General features: G+C 46.9%; 1 protein-coding gene across 15 annotated transcripts in view; it reads left to right on the top strand.

The window, feature by feature from the left end:
• Gramd1b (GRAM domain containing 1B) overlaps window positions 1-18,312 on the top strand; it is a 167,140-nt gene that overhangs the window by 62,907 nt on the left and 85,921 nt on the right. For 3 of the 15 annotated variants that reach the window (XM_087560918.1, XM_087560917.1, XM_087560916.1), the window contains exon 1: window positions 3,804-4,109. The exons of 11 other annotated variants lie outside the window; for them this stretch is intronic. The gene's annotated coding sequence lies outside the window, so the exon portion shown is untranslated. Of the gene's footprint in view, window positions 1-3,403; window positions 3,504-3,803; window positions 4,110-18,312 lie in introns of those variants that run through there. One more of the 15 variants, XM_087560920.1, reaches the window with a different exon arrangement.

Genomic DNA, 18,312 nt, shown 5'->3' with positions numbered 1-18,312 from the left:
ATCATGGGAGACTTCTTTAAATGTGCACACCAACTCTTCAATGATCTCAAGCTCCCTCCTAGTTTTTGATACTATTTTATCTCATAATTTGCCGTCTCAAAAAAAAAAATCTCAAAGGCAAATTGCATCCATTGCCATTTTATAGATTAGAAACTGAAAATTACATTTCATTTATCATTATTACTATGTATGTGCTTGCCGAGTTTATATATGAGTGCTGGTGCACATGCACATGCAACAGTACACGTGGAGATCAGAGGATACTTTTCAGAAGTTGGCTTCCTCCTTATACCATGGTTTCTGGGGGTTGAACTTGACCTATCAGTCTTTTGTGATAGGTAGAACCTTTACCTGCTGAGCAAGCTATCTATCTATCTATCTATCTATCTATCTATCTATCTATCTATCTATCCTATATAAGATCTATCTGTCTGTCCATCCACCCATATCCATCCATCTATGTGTCTGTCTGTCTATCTATCTATCTATCTATCTATCTATCTATCTATCTATCTTCCTATCTATCCATCCATCTATGTGTCTGTCTATCTATCTATCTATCTATCTATCTATCTATCTATCTATCTATCTATCTTCCTATCTATCCATCCATCTATCCATCTATATCTATCTATCTATCTATCTATCTATCTATCTATCTATCTATCCATCCATCCTATATAAGATCTATCTGTCTATCCATCTATATCTATCTATCTATCTATCTATCTATCTATCTATCTATCTATCTATCCATCCATCCTATATAAGATCTGTCTGTCCATCCACCCATATCATCTATCTGTCTGTCTGCCTGTCTGTCTGTCTATTCTATACAAGATCTATATGTCTGTCCATCCACCCATATCCATCTATCTATCTGTCTGTCTGTCTACTCTATATAAGATCTATATGTCTGTCCATCCACCCATATCCATCCATCTATCTGTCTGTCTATCTATCTATCTATCTATCTATCTATCTATCTATCTATCTATTAGAATTTGTTTTGTTATTTGTGCAAGGTAGGGTTATATAGCTCAGGCTGGCCTCAAACTTGCTATGTAGCTGAGGATGACCTAAAACTTTTGATCCTCTTGCTCCAGCTCCTAATCATTGGGATTGCTGCATCCATTCCTGTTCCTGTCCATGAGCTGCTAGGGGTCGAACCCAGGACTTCATGCATGGGAATGGAGCACTCCACCAACTGAACCACATCCCCTGCCTCTCACTTGGTTTTAAGTGATATTTTCTCTTTCCTAAGTCTTCAGGAATTAGGAGGAGACTGAGGAGGCAGAGAAGTGGCGAGAAACTGGGAATGGCTTTATGGAGGGAGATATGCATCCAGTTCATAGGAGGTTGAGTTCGGTTTTCGGTTGCTCACTGTGCGACCCTAGACAAGTCACTTCACAGCTACAAAGCTCAGGTTAGTCACCTTTGTGTCATGGGTCATAGAGTATCCAAGGAGATGCCGGGATTTGGAGACACAAGTGAATTATGGAGCCCTGTGAAAATGGAGAATGGACAGTTTTATTGCTCTGGTCATCAAGCCAGACTCCTACATTGATGCATACTGGATAGTGTCTGTGTGGTGATGTTCTGAGGAAGAAAGTAGGTCATTTTCTCTGTAATAACGAGGCAGTAACTCAAAATGTTAACAAAACAGTCGTTCCCTTTAAGGGCTATACCCACTGTGACTGATTCAAACAACCATGACCAAAGGCAGTGCTGAGATTGGATTCCAAGAGACTTGTGTGTGGAGTCAAGAAGACTTCATGGCTCGTAGACCGACCGCCTTGCTTTGTTACCTGGATCACAGGCAGATATGTTGTGTTACTGAGTCTCCTGCAGGGGAGTGGGCAGCAGAGGAGAGAGACATTGAGGCGCCCGTAGGTGGGATGCCATTGTAAGGTTGTGAATACTTGGAAGTGTCCCTTGATGATGAGTCTGTGTCAGGAAGATTTGTCTCCTGGCAGAAGGGAGCAGGCTGGGCTTAGCAAGCCTGCTGTCTTATAGGGTCAGATTTTCTCCAGCATTATAGACACCATCTTCCCAATCGTCCAGGTAATATCGGGGAGGCATGGCCACACTTTAGATAGAAGCATCAGATCTATCTGCAGCCAGCCATGTTTGTCTTGACTGCTGACGTTTTTGGCCTGTGTTTGTGCCATATGCTTTTGCGTTAGGCCCTCGAACTCATGGCTGTGACATTGGGCTTGAATACAGTAAGGTAATAAGAATGACGAGAAATGAGGGAGGGGATGGACAAGTGATTATTCAATCCATGATTTCTTTCTCACTCTGGGTTAATGGACCCTCCTGGTTTTTGTATGGTTTGGGGGCTGGATTTTGAACAGGGTCTCAGGAAGAAGGGAAAAATTTTGAATTGAAAGAAAGACATCACTTTTCCAAGAACCATAGCTTTTTTTGGGGGGTATAATTTTATCTTAAAAATTACATTTATTCATTTGTGTATGTGCTTGTCCACACATGGCACAGTGCTCACTGTAGAGGTCAGAGGACAACTTGTGGACGTCAGTTTGCTCCATCATGTGTGTCCTGAGGACTGAACCCAGTTCTTCAGGTTTGGCAACAAATGCCTTACCCACTGAGCCATCTCCCTGGCCCAGTAATAGATTTCCTGGTAGACTTATTTAGTAAAAGCCTACGTGGAAATGACTTCTAGAGGCTGACATTCTTGCACTGATCTACTAAAAAAAATATTTTTTTTCTCTGGGACTTAGATCCATAAGTTGTAAAGTGGACCTGTAAGCTTCCATTTTTTTTTTTTTTTTTTTTTTTTTTTTTTTGGCCGCTCTATGGGCTTGAAATGCTGGACACACCACGGGAATCCATGTCCTTACAGTCAGGACAGGTGGGCCTTACACACAGGGAGAAAATGACCACAGGAAGGTACTGAGGCATGCTTGGGGGCGTGGATCTGTTTTTCCACACCTTACTTTCTGTGGGGGAAGCACAGCTTACAGCTTCTGCAGAGTGTTCTCTTAGGACTGTTACTGTCTTCCATCGGTGCTGGCTCCGGCGGCGGCGGCAGACTGGGTTCTTATAGCGGAATACCTGCGCGGTGCTTTGAGTGCGCATTTTTTTTCTTAGCAGCGTGAGCGGTCTGCTCTGCTTTTCCGCGAGACCGAGAGTACTCTGGCCAGTTCCCTTTGCTCAGTGGCCCTCTGACAGATAGAGCCTATCCCAAGCTGCCCGCTTTAAGGGCCAGAGAGGAAGCTGTAGTTGCTGCAAGCTGAGCTGACTGTCCCTGCTGGGCAGAAAACCTAGAGTGATGAATGGGGCTGGATGAAGTCATCCTGCTCCGCCAATCAGGCTGCTCCAACGGAGCTAGGGGCCTCTGCGGATCCAGCTTGGCTGCCTGCTGCTCTGATGTACCTTTAGACAGAGGCTGTGAGTCTCTGGGAGTGGAGTTAGGGGTGTGTGAACAGCCCGCCCCTGGCTTCTGTGTAGGCCTCAGTCAGTCTGAATGTTATTGCAAGGTGAGTGGCTTCATGGGGGAGTCCCTTTCTTTTCGCCTTCTCCACTTGGCCGTGCCACTCAGCTCGGTGCCTCCAGCTCCTCCTCGCACAGGACCCCTGCTTCCATTTGAGTGCCTGCACCTTAACACCTGCCCCCACCAACCCACACCTTCGCCCTTCCTCCTGCCCCCGCACTGGCTCAGCACCTTCCAGGAGCCTTGGTCCACATGTGCTCCTTGGGTACCAGCTGGCAGTGATTGGGGCAGGGCCTCCACTCTGCATTCTCTCCCCCAGCAGGGGGAGCCTGGGTAGACCCACACTGCCCTTCTGAGACCAAGTACCAGGGGAGGGGAAGTGAACTGACTGGGTCTCATGGGCATGTGGCAATATTGACTGCCTGCTTCCCCAACTGGCTGGGAACCCTAGGGTTTTTTCCTCCATTGCCAAAGGCACCAGGGGGCCCTCTGGAGAGTGGAAGTGGGTCTCATTCTCCTGGCCTTCCTTCCAGAGGGGTGGCATCCTCTTTGTGGGTGGACATTTGTGACTCTGCCTTTTCTCCCTGGATGGTGCTGCTGCTCCCCAGGCCAAGCCGGGATCATGGATCCGGCCGACATGGCGACGGCAAAGGTAGGATGGAAATGCTGCCGGCCGCACTGTGCGTAAGTGGTTTCACTCTGCGAGTTCCGCCTTTGGTTCACTTTCTCTTCCCCCCCACTTCTCCCTCAGCCCAGCACTCAGGAGCAGTCAGGACTGTGTCAGGAGAGGGAAATGACCTCAGGAGAGGGGAGGGGTGTGTCTTGTGCTACACAGCACACCCACCTCCTCTTATCAATGCATTAGACCTGTGAATGGAGGAGGATAGGAGTGTTTGCCTGGACTCACTTTCCATGTCTTTTTTTTTTTTTTCTTTAGCTATTCTCTGTTTTGTTTACCTTCATCCTGTCTGCTTTTGGCTCTCCTGTTCCCTGTCTTCCTCCTCTGCCTCTTCCCCACTCTCCTGATCCACGGGCTCGTCCAGACAGTCTCTCAACTTCTGTGTTCTTCCCCTTGCTCTTGTGTGAGGGCTGGGTGGGGTGTTGTGGGCTGGACAGCCTTAGGAGTGGAGACAGCTCATCCTGCAGCAGCAGACAGTGGCCTTGGGACTGGTGAGGCCTTGGTGCTTGAGTGACAGTCGCTTTCCCCTCCCCAAGCTCCTGAAGGGGAACAGTGGCTGGGTGCTGTGCCTGTGGTCTCAGATACACCAGAGGGCGTTGTTGAGTAGCGTTCTTATTCTGGATGCTGCTGGCAACTAGAATTCTGCTTTTCTGTTTATTTGTCCAAGCAAGGAGCCCGAGCCATTGGTGGTAGATGGGCACTGGAGGAGGCAAGTCACAACAGCCCTTCCCCAGCCCCTGTCCTGTGTACAAGGAGACACCTGTACTGTGGCCTATGCTGGGGGGGCCTCGCTGTTTGGCCAGAGGGCTGAGTCTCCATTCTTACAGAGGTGGAAGACAGGAGGAGGCTCAGACTTCTGGAGCAGATTGGGTTCCCTGCGATGTGTATGGGAGAGAGTGTGCGAATGGAGGTCCAAGCAGCCAGGATGCTGAAAGCAGACCTGTCTGGACGGGTCGCTCGGAATCGTCGGCTTGAGTGATTCTTCCATTCCTCTATGCTGTGCGATTGGAAGCAAGTTACTTAACCTCTCTGAGCTTTCACCTTTTAGCCTATATGAAGGTGAAAACGACATTTATCTGTTGTTTACGTCAGATGAAATCTGTTGCACATTTGAGGAGGAGCAAGGGAAAGAACAGATCACCCAGGACTGCTTCTCTCCTTCCCTACTTTCACGAATACTAAAATAACCAATCAATACATGGGATGGCATAAGGGGCTGGGCCATGTCCCTCCTTGGCAGTGTGCATTGGCTGTTATGAGAACAGGCATCTGGGCTGTGTTTGGATCCGAAAGAGTTTGCTGTAAGCAGTTTGTTGTCTGGCTGGGATGCCGCTGTCCACGATTTGTGTGATGCTGAGGCCAGAGATCTAGCTCTTGAGGCTGTAAGTGGTTTGTCATCAACCTGCCAGCTATTAGGGCATGGAGGTGGGGTAACGTCTAGGCAAGGCATGGCATGGGAGTGGCACTGGAGAGTTCCGGAGTGAGTTTGGAGACATGCGGTCATGCTGTGTCTTTATTTGCATGTGGGGGCAGAAACATACACAGCCCTGTTTTTCTATACCTTAGCCTAGACCTCAGGTCATTTCCGGTCACCTGCCGTAGAACCAGAACTCAGCTGGATCATTCCTGAGGTTAGCCTTTGCTCTCAGGTCCTGGACCACGAAGTTGCTGGAACTGAAACTATTCAATCTGAGGACTTCTTTAACCCTCTCTGATCCAAACAGTTATTTCCGGCATCTTTCATCTTGGCTCGTGAACCATCGAGCCATGAATTGACATATGAGTACAAGGCCCATGAGCCTCCTGCACTCCTAGGCGGGACTTTGCACAGTATAACCTGTGGGGTGTTATGAAGACATCACCTGTGGTTTCCACCGGCTCTGCAGAGAGCTTATAACTCAAAGCTGGGGAATCTCGAGCTGATTCAAGATGCTTCTATAAAGGGGTTGATTGGATAGACCAGGCAGAAAGCCTGAAGCCCAGATACAAAGAGCCTATGTTATGACTGGATGCCCTGGGCCCACGAGAGTGTAAAAAACCTCCAAATAGCTGAGTAAAAATTCCTCTTGTGACTCAGAGGTCCAAATACATGTAAATGCTCCTCCCTCTTACCTTAGCCCTCCCTGCTTTATTTCTGAGTTTCTGCTTTCAGAATTTGCCCCAGCTCTAACGCACAGAGAGAGCTACGTTGCTACAGAAAGAAATAGCTTTTTGAGGAGGCGTGGCCAGTCCCGATGACAGCATCCTTATTTGACTCTGTTCACTTCCTGGAGGAGGGCTTGGAGGTGTGGCTTCACTTCCGGCAGTCTGGATTCTGAGACTCCCTTCTTGTGACACTGCCTGTTTCGTTTCTTTAAGGTTCCAGTTTAAGGTGGAGGTGTCTCATGCCTTTATCTGTAAAGGTGTGTTTACAGACAGGTTTTTGATCTCTTGAGATGAGAGACTAGAAGCATTTATGGGTCCTTCATTCGGGGAAGGTATTTCAGAGAAGAATAGCACATGGTCCTGGGGGTGGGTGGGCACTCACTAGTTTTTGGGGAAGGCAGGTAAGTAAGCCGATTATGACAAAACAAGATAATGGCAGCCAGCTGGGCATGTTGGCGTACTTTTCATCCCAGTACTTGGGAAGCAGAGGCAGGTGGATCTCTGTGAGTTCAAGGCTGGTCTGGTCTTCATAGAGACTTCCAGAACAGCCAGAACTACAGACTAGAGAAACCCTGTTGTAAAAGCCGAAGCAACCACAACAAAGAAAAGCAAACACAAAACAAAAAGCAAGCGATGAGGGCCAGAAGAGAAATGGCTGTCCCTGGGGGAGCACAGAAGTACTTTTTGATTGGGCAGGCTGGGAAGGAGGTGGTCAGGAAAGTGGTGATGTGCTACATCATGGTGGATACAGCTATGACTGGGGGTACGACTGGGGGTACACGTTTTTGAGTGCAGATGCTAGCACATCCATCCTCTATTTCTGGGAGCTTGAGCAAGTTACCGTGGCTTTTGCTGGTCTGTTTCTTTGTGAATAACGACATTCAGACTGTAGAGCTGCCATGGGGATTCAAGGACACTGCTGAGTTCAGGTTGATAGTCACAATGGAAGCTGCTCACGGACACCTTCTCAACAGCAGAGAGGCAGGTGTCTCCATGGTTGGGCTTTAGCATGTGTGCAGAAGTCAGGGCTGAAGAGTAAATGAGAAATGCAAACACGGAGTAGAAATGTTGGATGTTCACTAATGGCCACTGCTCATGGATGCGCTCTCTCTCTCTCTCTCTCTCTCTCTCTCTCTCTCTCTCTCTGTCTCCCAGAGTAGAAAATGTATTTTATTGCTTTTTGGGACTGAAAATGCAGTTTTTTTTCCTTTTTTAAAAAAATTAATCATTCCATTAGTTGACATCTCAAATGATATCCCACTTCCCAGTTACCCCTTCACCAGCCCCCATTCCCACATCTGCCCTCCCCCTCCCCCTTGCCTGTATGGGAGTCCCCCCTCCCCTTTGCCTGTATGAGAGTGCTCCCCCACCCACCCACACTTTCCCACCCCACCTCTACAGCATCCTCCTAAGCTGGGGTATCAAGCCTCTCTGGGACCAAGGGCCTCTCCTCCCGTTGTAAGGCAAGGCCATCCTCTGCTACCTATGTATCTGGGGCCATGGATCCCTCCAGGTACAGTCCTTGACTCTGGGAGAGCTAAGTGGTCAGGCCAGCCTATATTAATCTTCTAATGTGGATGCAGTCCCCCTCCTCTCCCATGGAGGCCTTCTAAACAGCAGAGGGACACAGCAAGCAGGTGTCCCCATGGTTGGGGTTTAGCATGTGTGTAGAAGTCAAAGTTGAAGACTAAATGAGAAATACAAGTACAGAATAGAAATGTTCCAAGAGCCTCATAAGATCCTGAGATAGCCAAAATACTAGGGATAGGAACTCTGAGCTATCATCAGACCTGCTTAGGAGCAAGACCCTCCCACTCCCTGGTAGAAAAACGGGATTGTTTCCTTATTTTGCTCCAGTCTTGATATTTTATTTACATACCAATGGAATTTTCTTTTGAGGTACATAGCCCAGGGTATCCTGAAACTCAGTATGTACTTCAGACTAGTCTTATATTCAAAATAATCTCTCCACCTTAGTCTAGCCATTGCTAGGATTATAGGCATGAACCATCATGCCGGCTCATTTTATTTTATTTTTTAACATGTTGCTCTTTCTGTTTTAGGGCAGGAAGTCCTTGAGGACTGAGCTTTATGGGCTTTGTTTGTTTGTTTGTTTTTGTTTATTGAGATAGGGCTTCTCTGTGTAGCCCTGGCTGTCCTGGAACTCACCTTGTAGAGCAGGTTAGCCTTGAACTCATAGAGGTCCACCTGTCTCCACCTACTGAGTGCTGGAGTTAAAGGTGGGCACTACCATGGTCCATTGAGTATTATGCTTTTTGCTTTAAGTCTACAGAGTTTCTGGCATCTTCTGCTTTCCACAGGAAAAGATATACTATTCAATATAGTTGGGTTAAAGGTAAAGACCAAGTGGGAGAGAGTACAGCTGCAGATAGAAAGAGGAGGACTCACGGGTAACAAACAGAGGCAGAAGAGAAATTTAGCCATGGTTTGGACCTAGGGTTGACTGGGCTTTACAGTCTAATTAAATGGGAGACGAGAGGGAAAGAACGGAAGGCGAGGTCTCCGTCTCTCAGTGGATATCTTGATAATGATGCTGCCATTCATTGAAGTATTACATCAGGTTGGAGTCAGGAGGTGTAGACCTGGAGTGAGACAGTTTGAGTGCCATGAGCCATCTAGGTTAAGCTGTTCAGGAACAATGGAACCTGTGTCTGAGGTCAAGGGAGTGGTTGTAGATGGCTCACATAAACTTGGGTGGCCATCAACATTACCTCCGAGGCATTCTTAAAGCATTCATGTCTCATTGGGAACCTCTGTGACCCAGATGGCATTAAAGCACAGAGATTTTCAGAAGACCCCGTCTCAGTTCTCAGGCACCTGTAGCTGATCACGAGGCCTCTGAGTCACACAGGGAGACATTTCCAGATGTTTTTTTGAATCCACGAAGGGCAACCATGCTAAGATATAAAATGACCACTGCCCCTACTTACACTTAAAAAGTAATTTAACATGAAATTAAAAAGGAGGTACTGTTGAAAATTAAAGAATTAAATATATCGATCCTTTTGAAATTTATTGTGTTTCCCTAACTATTCCTAAGCTCTCCATGGGTTCATGTACAACCTCCAGCATGGGGAAAAGGTGTAGGGTGGATACCTTTAATCCTAGCACTTGGGAGGCAGAAGCAGGAGCATTTCTATGAGTTTGAAGCTGACCAGTGCAGCCAAGGCTACACTTTGAGACCCTGTCTCAAACTAAACCAAACCAAACCAAAGTCATGATCCAAACCAGCATTTGGGTGCCCTTGAACCATTAAATATGGCCAGTGGTATAATATAAGAGGCTACAGGTTCATTTACTAAGATTGCTAACCACAAGACAGAAGAAGCTGAACTACTAACTTCCTTGTAGCAGGCTGGTCTGATGTCTTTTGGGATGGTGAAAGAGTCTATGCAGTATCAGAACCCTTAGGTGGTTCTAACCACCGCCAACACACGCCACTGGCTGCCTTCTCAGTCCTGGGCAGAAATAAGAAAATATCCCGAAGGTAGAAAGAAAGAAATTTCAAAATCCATACTCATTCAATTCAGTCTGCGGTATCCCAAGAAGCCAGTGTTTATTGTCAGTGATGGCAGCAGAACGCATTAACAAGCACAATTTCTGGACCTGCCACGGAAGTAGGAAAATGCCTATCTCAGTAAGGGATGTCAACAAATACTGGATACCCTTTTTTGGCCAGCGCTCTCGAACAAAGACCAGACTAATGGAGAAATAATTGTCACAAACTGACTTAGTGTAGGGTAGCTGAGCGGACCACCATGAGTCCTCAGCTGATAAATTAGCGTCATGTTTACAAACTGTGTCCATTTTGAAAGACACAGGGAATATGTCTTAATAGATAGGCCTCTCCCTGGGAACTTTTGTTTCAAGCTTTGTTACTCAGTTAAAGCTGTGTCTTATCCTTTTGTTAAAGTTCAAGGAGGCCGTCTTTGCAATGTTATGCTGTGCCTGAGTCCCGAGCATAGCATCCATTCAGTGAATGCTGACCTAATAAATACCACGGCACCGAAAAGACACAAAAATACCTAGGTTCCTGGTAAATACTTAATGCTGCGGGAATACTATTAAACAGTTGTTCTGTTGTATCGTTTAAGGCAGTACAGGTCTGTGACAATCGCATAACAGGAGAAACTTGGAAAAGGTAGAGACAACGCGTGTCAGGAAGTAGAGCAGGGGGCAGTTGGCCCTTCTGGCACATGATGGTGGATCTGGGGACACTGGTTAGAAATCTCCATGGAGGTTGGGAAGCTTCATCACCTACTTACTCCATATGTGTTATGAACTGCCAAGAGCCTGGTGCCACTGCCCTTTTGAGTAGGTGAAGGGTCTGAGGCTTAGAGAAATAAGCAAGCTTTCTTAAAGGGCACTTGGCTGTGAGGTATGGATGTGGACTGAAGTCTGATTCTAGAATCTGGTTGCTAAATCTGGTATACTTCCCTGGGACTAAGGTGAGTCTGGGGTCTGTTAGCTTACAGGCAATTCCATCAGGCTTCTCCCAGGAACCTAGCAACACCTTAAGGTCATCATCTGCAAGATGCACCAGGTGTGGGCTGGATATAAAAGGACTGCTCGCCACCTCAGCGCTCTCTCTCTCGCTCTCTCTCTCTCTCTCTCTCTCTCTCTCTCTCTCTCTCTCTCCCTTCCCCCACCCTCTCTTCCACCTCCAGTGCCTTCTCTTTCACCCTTTCCTTCTCTGTGGCCCCCTCTTCTCTACCCTCATGACTCTGCTCCTGTCTGTCTGTCCCTACCCTTTTTTCCAGGTCCTCACTCCTCTCCCTTCCCCCAGTAAATCCCCCTTTTACCAGTTCTGTTACATAAGTAAGTCAGGGCATGGGCCCCAAAGGTGTCTGCTCACTGCGTTATATTTCATAAGAAGGTCAGTTGAGAATGTGCCCCTCGAGGTTGGTTTTAAGAACAAGCCACTTCTCTGTCAACAAGAGATTCCTTCACCATATCCTTGGACTGTGGAAATGAGTAACACTCAATTTATTTGTCATTCTCGCTCATGTATCTTAATTAAAAAGAACTCCTCACATGGGTAGGAGAGCAGGCAGCTGTTGTGTGTGGGTGGATAGGTGTTCCCTCCCTAGGGAATCAGAGTCTGTGAGGCCCTACCTGACTTCTAACTGTGATTCACCTGGAGGTTCTCCTGAGCGTAGAGGAGCAGCAGGCTAGTAGAAACCTGCCTGGTTCTTCCTTCTGACATGGGACACGTGTGTTTCTTCTGTGTGTATAGCTACAATGGTGAAGGGAGGCCAGCGTCTCTTTCTTTGGTGGTGGGGTAGGGTTTCTGTGGCGAGTCTGATGACCAGGTTCCGGCCTTCTTGGAGCTGCCCTCTGTCCATGGGGAGAAGAGGTCTTATGAGCCAAGACATGGGGATATGTTTGGCATGCACATAAACCAACCTCGAGGTAACAGGTGGGCCTTTGGGAAGTGGGAGAGGTTTTGGAAGGGGATGAGAATGTGGGATGGATCCTCTTGGGTGTGGCATGGGGTCCTCTTTGAGAGTTCCTCTGACAGAACTGGTGACATTCTTGTGTCCATCAAGCCAGTTTCCTTGGAAGGGGAATGCCAGGCTGGGTGTCACGGCTTACCCTTTTAATCTCAGTACTCAGGAAACAGAAGTAGGAAGATAACCTCAAGGCTAGCCTGGGCTACAAAGTAATACCTTCCTTGTCTTCAAAAACCAAAAAACCAAAAACTAAAACAAAAGAAGATAAAACAAAACAAACAAACAAACAAACAAACAAACAAACAAAAAACCCCAGCTATGTCAAGAGCAGGGAAGAGGAGTAGCTTAGCTGGGTTCTCAGCCTGCACGGGTGTAGCAGATCATCTCTTCGTCACCAGGCAAGAGAAGGTCCGAGGCTAGAGAGGGCAGAAGTCCTGCAGTCCTAGGTATCCCTTTAACTTTTAGCTTTTCCCATTTTTACCAATGACTACTGTCTTGGTTATTTTTTCTACTGCTGCGAAGAGACACCATGACCAAAACAACTAATAAATAGAGAGTTCATTGGGAGCTTTTTTACATTTTCAAAGGGTTGAAGTCTACAATCATCATGAAGTGGAGCATGGCCTCAAGACAGGTAGGCGCTGGAGCGACAACTGAGAACTTTTACATCTGATCCACAAGTATGAGGCAGAAAGAAACACCAGAAGAAAGAGAGCTAACTGGGAATGATGTAGGATTTTAAAAGCTCAAAGTCCACTCTGATGACGCACCTCTTCTAACAAGGCCACACCCCTTAATCCTTCCCAAACAGTCCACCAACTGGGGACCAAATATTCAAATATGTGAGCCTATAGGGGCCCTTCTCATTTCAACTTTCGTAACAGTTTTTCTTGAACTTGCTCAGGAGCCTAGTCCCATGATACCCTCAGATCTACCAGTGACCAGGTCTCCTGTGTAAAGTGGTATGCTTGGATATAAATGTACTCATACTATGTCATATCTAGGCTGCTTACAGTACCTGATGCAATGTGAACACCATGTACAGTTGTTCTGTTGTATTGTTTGAGGAAGTGAAGTCTGAGCTCGTTCTGTAAACATGCAGCTTTTTCTGGGAATGTTGTATCCAAGGTTGATGGAGTCCTGTATGCTGGACCTGTGAGGCAGAGGACCTGGTGTGCACTCACCCAGGAGCCAGTGATAGCTGGTAATGTTGTGAAAAGAACTGGACAACACCAAACCCTGGTTTCTCCTTTGAACAAATGTTAACCCTTTCCTGTTTAGCTGTTCAATATTGGAAACTCTTCTGGGTCACAGTGAGGTTCACAAGACACTATGTCTGCACCCCTCACCGGGGTGGTCGGAGTGGTTGGTTGCCTGTCCTTGGCATTCCGGTCCTGCTTTCCCTTTTCTGGGGGCAGGATGGAAGCTGGAGTTGATTGGAGTCTGGTTTTGGCTCTGATCCTGCTGTTGTTGCCTGAAGGAACATTCTGGATTAACAGATTGTGAAGGGGAAGCAGAGACGAAAGTGATTTTTTTGTCTTTTTTTTTCTGAAGAAAAAAGAAAAGATTCAACTTCAAGACCTTCTGTGAATCCTTAGGGTCACAGAGATAGAAGGAAACACGGACACAAAAAGCCTGGCTTACTCTGCCCATAGGTCTATTGACCTCTCCCAGCTTTGTGCAAGGTATTAGCTCCCTCCCTGGACTGTGGAGCTAGAGGGCTGGACTGTGCACCAAGGGTACTAAGGACAAGGGGGCTGCTCAGGAGGCTCCAGGCTTGGGAGCTGACACAGATGGACAGACCAGAAGGCAAGGCCAATGCCTACAGCCCACACTGTCACCCCAGAGTCTGTGACTAATAGTGGCAGAGGGTGGGGAGTGGTGAGGCAGGGAGGAGGAGGGTAGAAGGGGAGGAACAGGGAAGTGGTAGGGAGCACCTGATCAGTGCAGTCCTGGCCATCTGCCGGCCCCTCACACAGCCCTATTGACTACAATTTGGAGTTTGGAAGAGGATTCTGGCTAGGGGATGAGGAGAGGCTTGTTGTTGAAATGGAGTGTTTGGGAGGCTGCGCTCCCCCCCCCCCCCAAGCGTTCCTCTCTTGCTTGCTTCCTGACCTCCAAAAATGCTCCTTAAATATAACACTCTCAGCGCCTGATGACTCTCCTGCCTGAGCTCGGAGCTTTGATTCCCCAGCGTGTGACTGCAGCACCGCTCTGCCCCAGTTTTGCCAGCAACTAGAGGCTTGCCAGTCTGACTGCCAGGCTGCTGCAGCTAGGTTTGCTGCCCTGGAGAAGGAATGGGCAGAGGAACCGTGGCCAGAGTCTGAGATACAGGGAGGGCCTCAGGGATCTGGCCATCCATTTTCTGCTCCAGATACAGAACTATTTGCTTGGAGTGACTTAGCAAGGTCAGGAGGAGGCCCAAGCCTCTGCTGTTGGGGAAGAACCCCCACTGGGGAGGTGAAGTTTAAAATCTTGGATTCTCCCTTGAGTTACTCTAGTTGGCCAAATCCTTCCGTGGACCCTGACTTTCGAGTATACGGTTTCTGGACTTGCTTTGGTCAAGAGTCCTGGGTGTGTGGAAGTGGTCTGTTCCAGCTGAATGTGACCTCTGTTACTTTTCCAGGCCCTATCTGTGGATGAGGCAAGAAACTCCAGTCATTGTTTTTGTTGGGTAAGACAGTATACAGCACCAGGGGCTTGGAGGAGACCAAGACTCCGAATAAAATAAAATAAAATAAAATCAAGGCAGGTGAAATAAACTTTTTAACTAAGTAAAGTCTAGAGCTAAGTAAAGTTTAGAGGTTTTTAATTAACTAAAGTTTAGAAGAATCACCCTAGGGAACTTAGAATAACACAAACCAACTGTATGTTGACCCAATGGGAATCTATGAGCCACAGCCCCAAACAAGTTCTGAAACACGAATAATATAAAATGAAACACGGTCATGGTCAGACCTTGCCCCATATCAGAGAAGATGGGCGTAGCAGTGGGCTCTGGTTACTCTGTTACCCTAAGCTTGTTTTCACAGGCATCGGGCAGGGTATTTACAAGAGACATAGATACAAGAGGGTCTTTAAAAGAGACCTAAAATAATGACAAACAGGAAAAAAAAAGCCACTTCTCAGGGTCATAGTCTGATTTGGGGAGAGAAAAAGACAATATTTAGATTAGGCCTAAAGCATAGAGAAGAGCAAGTGAGTTTCTGTCTGCTGGTCTGGTTCCCCTGACCAGCTTTTCCAAGGACTTGTTACTCTGTTGCTTGCTCCTTTGTTCAACATCAAGGCTTAGATTAGTTTTTATTGTGTGGATATGAGTTTTATGTATTCTTTGTGTGTTTACAGACCGACAGACAAAGATCTTCACTGACTCCCTTTCTTGTCCAGCCTTGTGTTTCTGAGGTTTATCCCTCTGTTGTATACTACAGTGCTGTGCATCTTCAATGCCATTTACCATTCTACTTGACAATGCTCTTCAGGCAGGGTCTTCCTTGTTGCACGCTGCCTGTTTAGCCTTATACATTTCACCTTCGCCAGAGTATTTATGGGGCAGGGATACACTTGTTCAGCCTCTCCTGTCATTCAGGAGTTGAGCCAATATGCCCTTCCACTCGCTCTTTCTCAATACTTGATATCGTTTGGTGTTAAAATTTTGGCCAGCCAGGTCCAAGCACTCAGGAGGCAGAGGCAGAGGCAGGGGGATCTCTGAGTTTGAGGCCAGCGTAGGCTACAAAATGGGTTCCAGGTCGGCCAGAGCAACACAGTGAGACCCTGCCTTAAAATAAATAGACAAATCAGCAAGCAAGGAAACAAACAAATAAAATAAATAAATAAAAATTTGACTCATCAGTTGGTCTGAAGCAGCATTCCGAATTTGTATTTTCCAAGTCCTCATAAAGGTGAGGACGGCTTCATATGTTTGTTACTTCCTCTTCCGAAAGCCCTTATTCCAACTTTTTTGCCTAGTTCCCTTATGTTTACCTCTCATGGACTTTTGGGAATTTTTAGTAAACCTCCGAACAGTCCGTTTCTCAATATATATTGTGTGTATTTTCTCCTGGCAAGACATTTGTGCCCTCCTTCCCCCAACTTTCCTTTCAGTGACTAGAAGTTGGTCATTTTAAATGTATAATTGTTTTCTTTTGCAGGGTGTGTGTGTGTGTGTGTGTGTGTGTGTGTGTGTGAGAGAGAGAGAGAGGAGAGAGACAGAGACAGAGACAGAGACAGAGACAGACAGACAGAGAGAGACAGATAGAGAGGGACAGACAAAGGGGGAGGGAGGGAAGGAGAGAGGGAGGGAGAGAGGGAGGGAGAGAGGGAGGGAGAGAGGGAGGGAGAGAGGGAGAGAGAGGTAGACAGACAGAGACAGACAGAGACAGATAGAGGGGGGAGGGAGGGAAGGAGAGAGGGAGGGAGGGAGGTGGGGAGAGAGAGAGAGAGAGAGAGAGAGAGAGAGAGAGAGAGAGAGAGAGAGAGAGAATGGATTGTTTGTTTAGGAGATTTTTTTAGACTAATTATTGAGTTGATAGGACTTTGAGGACCTTTTGTTTTGTTTTGTTTTGTTTTGTTTGTTTTGTTGTTGTTGTCCTTTGTCACAGGTCAAGGATTAGGACTGTCCTGAATCCTAATAAAGGAATCATTAGGGTGAGATGTGACCAAATAGAGGCCTGGGGGCACCTACTGTACCAGAAAAGTGAGGTGTTGCCAAGCAGGGGCCAGGTGGGCAAGGACACTGTGTTAAAGTTCCCTTTGGAGCCTCACTCCTAGTGGGCTTTTCCCGTTTCTCTCTGTGCTTTGAGGCCATGATACTGAAGCCCAGGATTGTTTGTTTCTGCCATCACTCAGTGTTTGAACTTTCCATATTCCTAACTTTTGGAGTTTTACCAATACCACAGGCATTTTAAAATAATTTCCTTTTGACTTTCTGTGTTTCGGCCTGTATGGTCATCTTGCGAGATAAAGGAGTCTTCGGAGCGTAGTCTTCTTTAAAATAATTTATGCCCTTCCTGAAACTTGAATATCATGGAGCAGTCAGCCTGCAGAGAGGCAGGCGGCATCTGGGGAAGGCGTGCACTCCTTCTGTGAACTTGTACCAGAGTGCTCCATTTCCCAGGGAGGGAACTGCTCTCAGGGTACAGAGTGCTACAGAAAGGCAGGCAAGTCCGAAAGATGAGCATTTATCTATCTCTCAAGGTCTCCATGATTCATTTACATCAGGGGTATGCCGTGTTCCCTGTCTCGTCAGCCATGTTTGGACTCTTTATGGACTGAAAAGCATAGCGTTGGTTTCTGGAGCACTAAGAAAAATCTGTGATCCACAGCCAAGGGGAATCTGTGGATGACTGTCACCCATCCCAGGCTCCCATGTCACACACACTGGCACTCAGCATTCTCAGTAATGAAGAGGTTGCCTTGGCTTAGAGTCTCCATTCTTATTGGCTATACTTTATGGCTTGGCTACATGAGCTCTTTTAAACCAGCACATCTGAGAGAAAAGATGTGTGTGTGTGTGTGTGTGTGTGTGTGTGTGTGTGTGCCTTTGTGTTCTTACATGCTTATCTGTCATTCATATGTAAAACCACATGTTAAGGAGCTTCCTCTGTCATTTTTCTTTCTTTTTTCTTCTTCTATTTTAAAAGATTTATTTATTATATATGAGTACACTGTTGCTGTCTTCAGATACACTGGAAGAGGGCATCGGATCCCATTTCAGACGGTTGTGAGCCACCATGTGGTTGCTGGGAATTGAACTCAGCACCTCTGGAAGAGCAGTCAGTGTTCTTAACCACTGACCCATCTCTCCAGGCCCCTCCCCCGTTCCCCTCCTGTCATTTTCTACTTCAGTTTTTGAGGCAGTTTCTCACTGGACCTGGAGCTCATTGATTGGTGATCTGGCCAGCCAACTCAGGGATCTGCTGGCCTCCATCGCCCCGAGCCCCCAGCACTGGGGTTCCAATATGAACTTCTGTCCTATAGGTTTCTGCTTGGAAGGGGTTTCCAAGGTTCTTGGTTTCTTTCTCCATGGAGCCAAGTCCTTGCCTTGAGACTTTTTTAAATAAACATGCACAGGGATTGGGCTTGAAGTTTGACACGATTATGTTTATATCCCAAAGTTGCATCTTCCTGGATGGTTGGCATCAGGCATACCAAGATGCTTCCCTTGTTATTGCTCTGCTGTACCGTGTGAAACACAACCCTGGCCAAAACCTCAGAGTGTGCATGCACAACCACAAGTTTGTACCTACCACACCTAGCTCAACAGCCGGCACCTCAGGCCCTCCACATACTCATGTTAGTAGTTGTTAAAGAAGGTTTCTATGGAGTTTCCCAAAGTAGCTGATGGCCAAAGGCCAAAGAACTTTAACTTTTCCAGAGAGTAATGTTTGGGGTACTATGGTCTGATGCCGAAGTGTCCCCCATGATTGGAGCAGTTAGGACTAATGAGATGATTGACATCTATATAGAGGACTATCAGTGACATTAGCCCAGAGGCTAGATCGTGGGAATTTGGATCACATTACCAAGACGTGAAGAAAATTCATTCAGTGCACCTTGGG

The sequence above is a fragment of the Rattus norvegicus genome, chromosome 8 (genome assembly GCF_021556685.1).
Source record: "Rattus norvegicus strain SHRSP/BbbUtx chromosome 8, alternate assembly SHRSP_T2T, whole genome shotgun sequence".
Classification (NCBI taxonomy): Eukaryota; Metazoa; Chordata; class Mammalia; order Rodentia; family Muridae; genus Rattus; species Rattus norvegicus.
The sequence above is the reverse complement of the archived record's forward strand: the minus strand, read 5'-3'. Positions and strand labels throughout refer to the sequence as shown.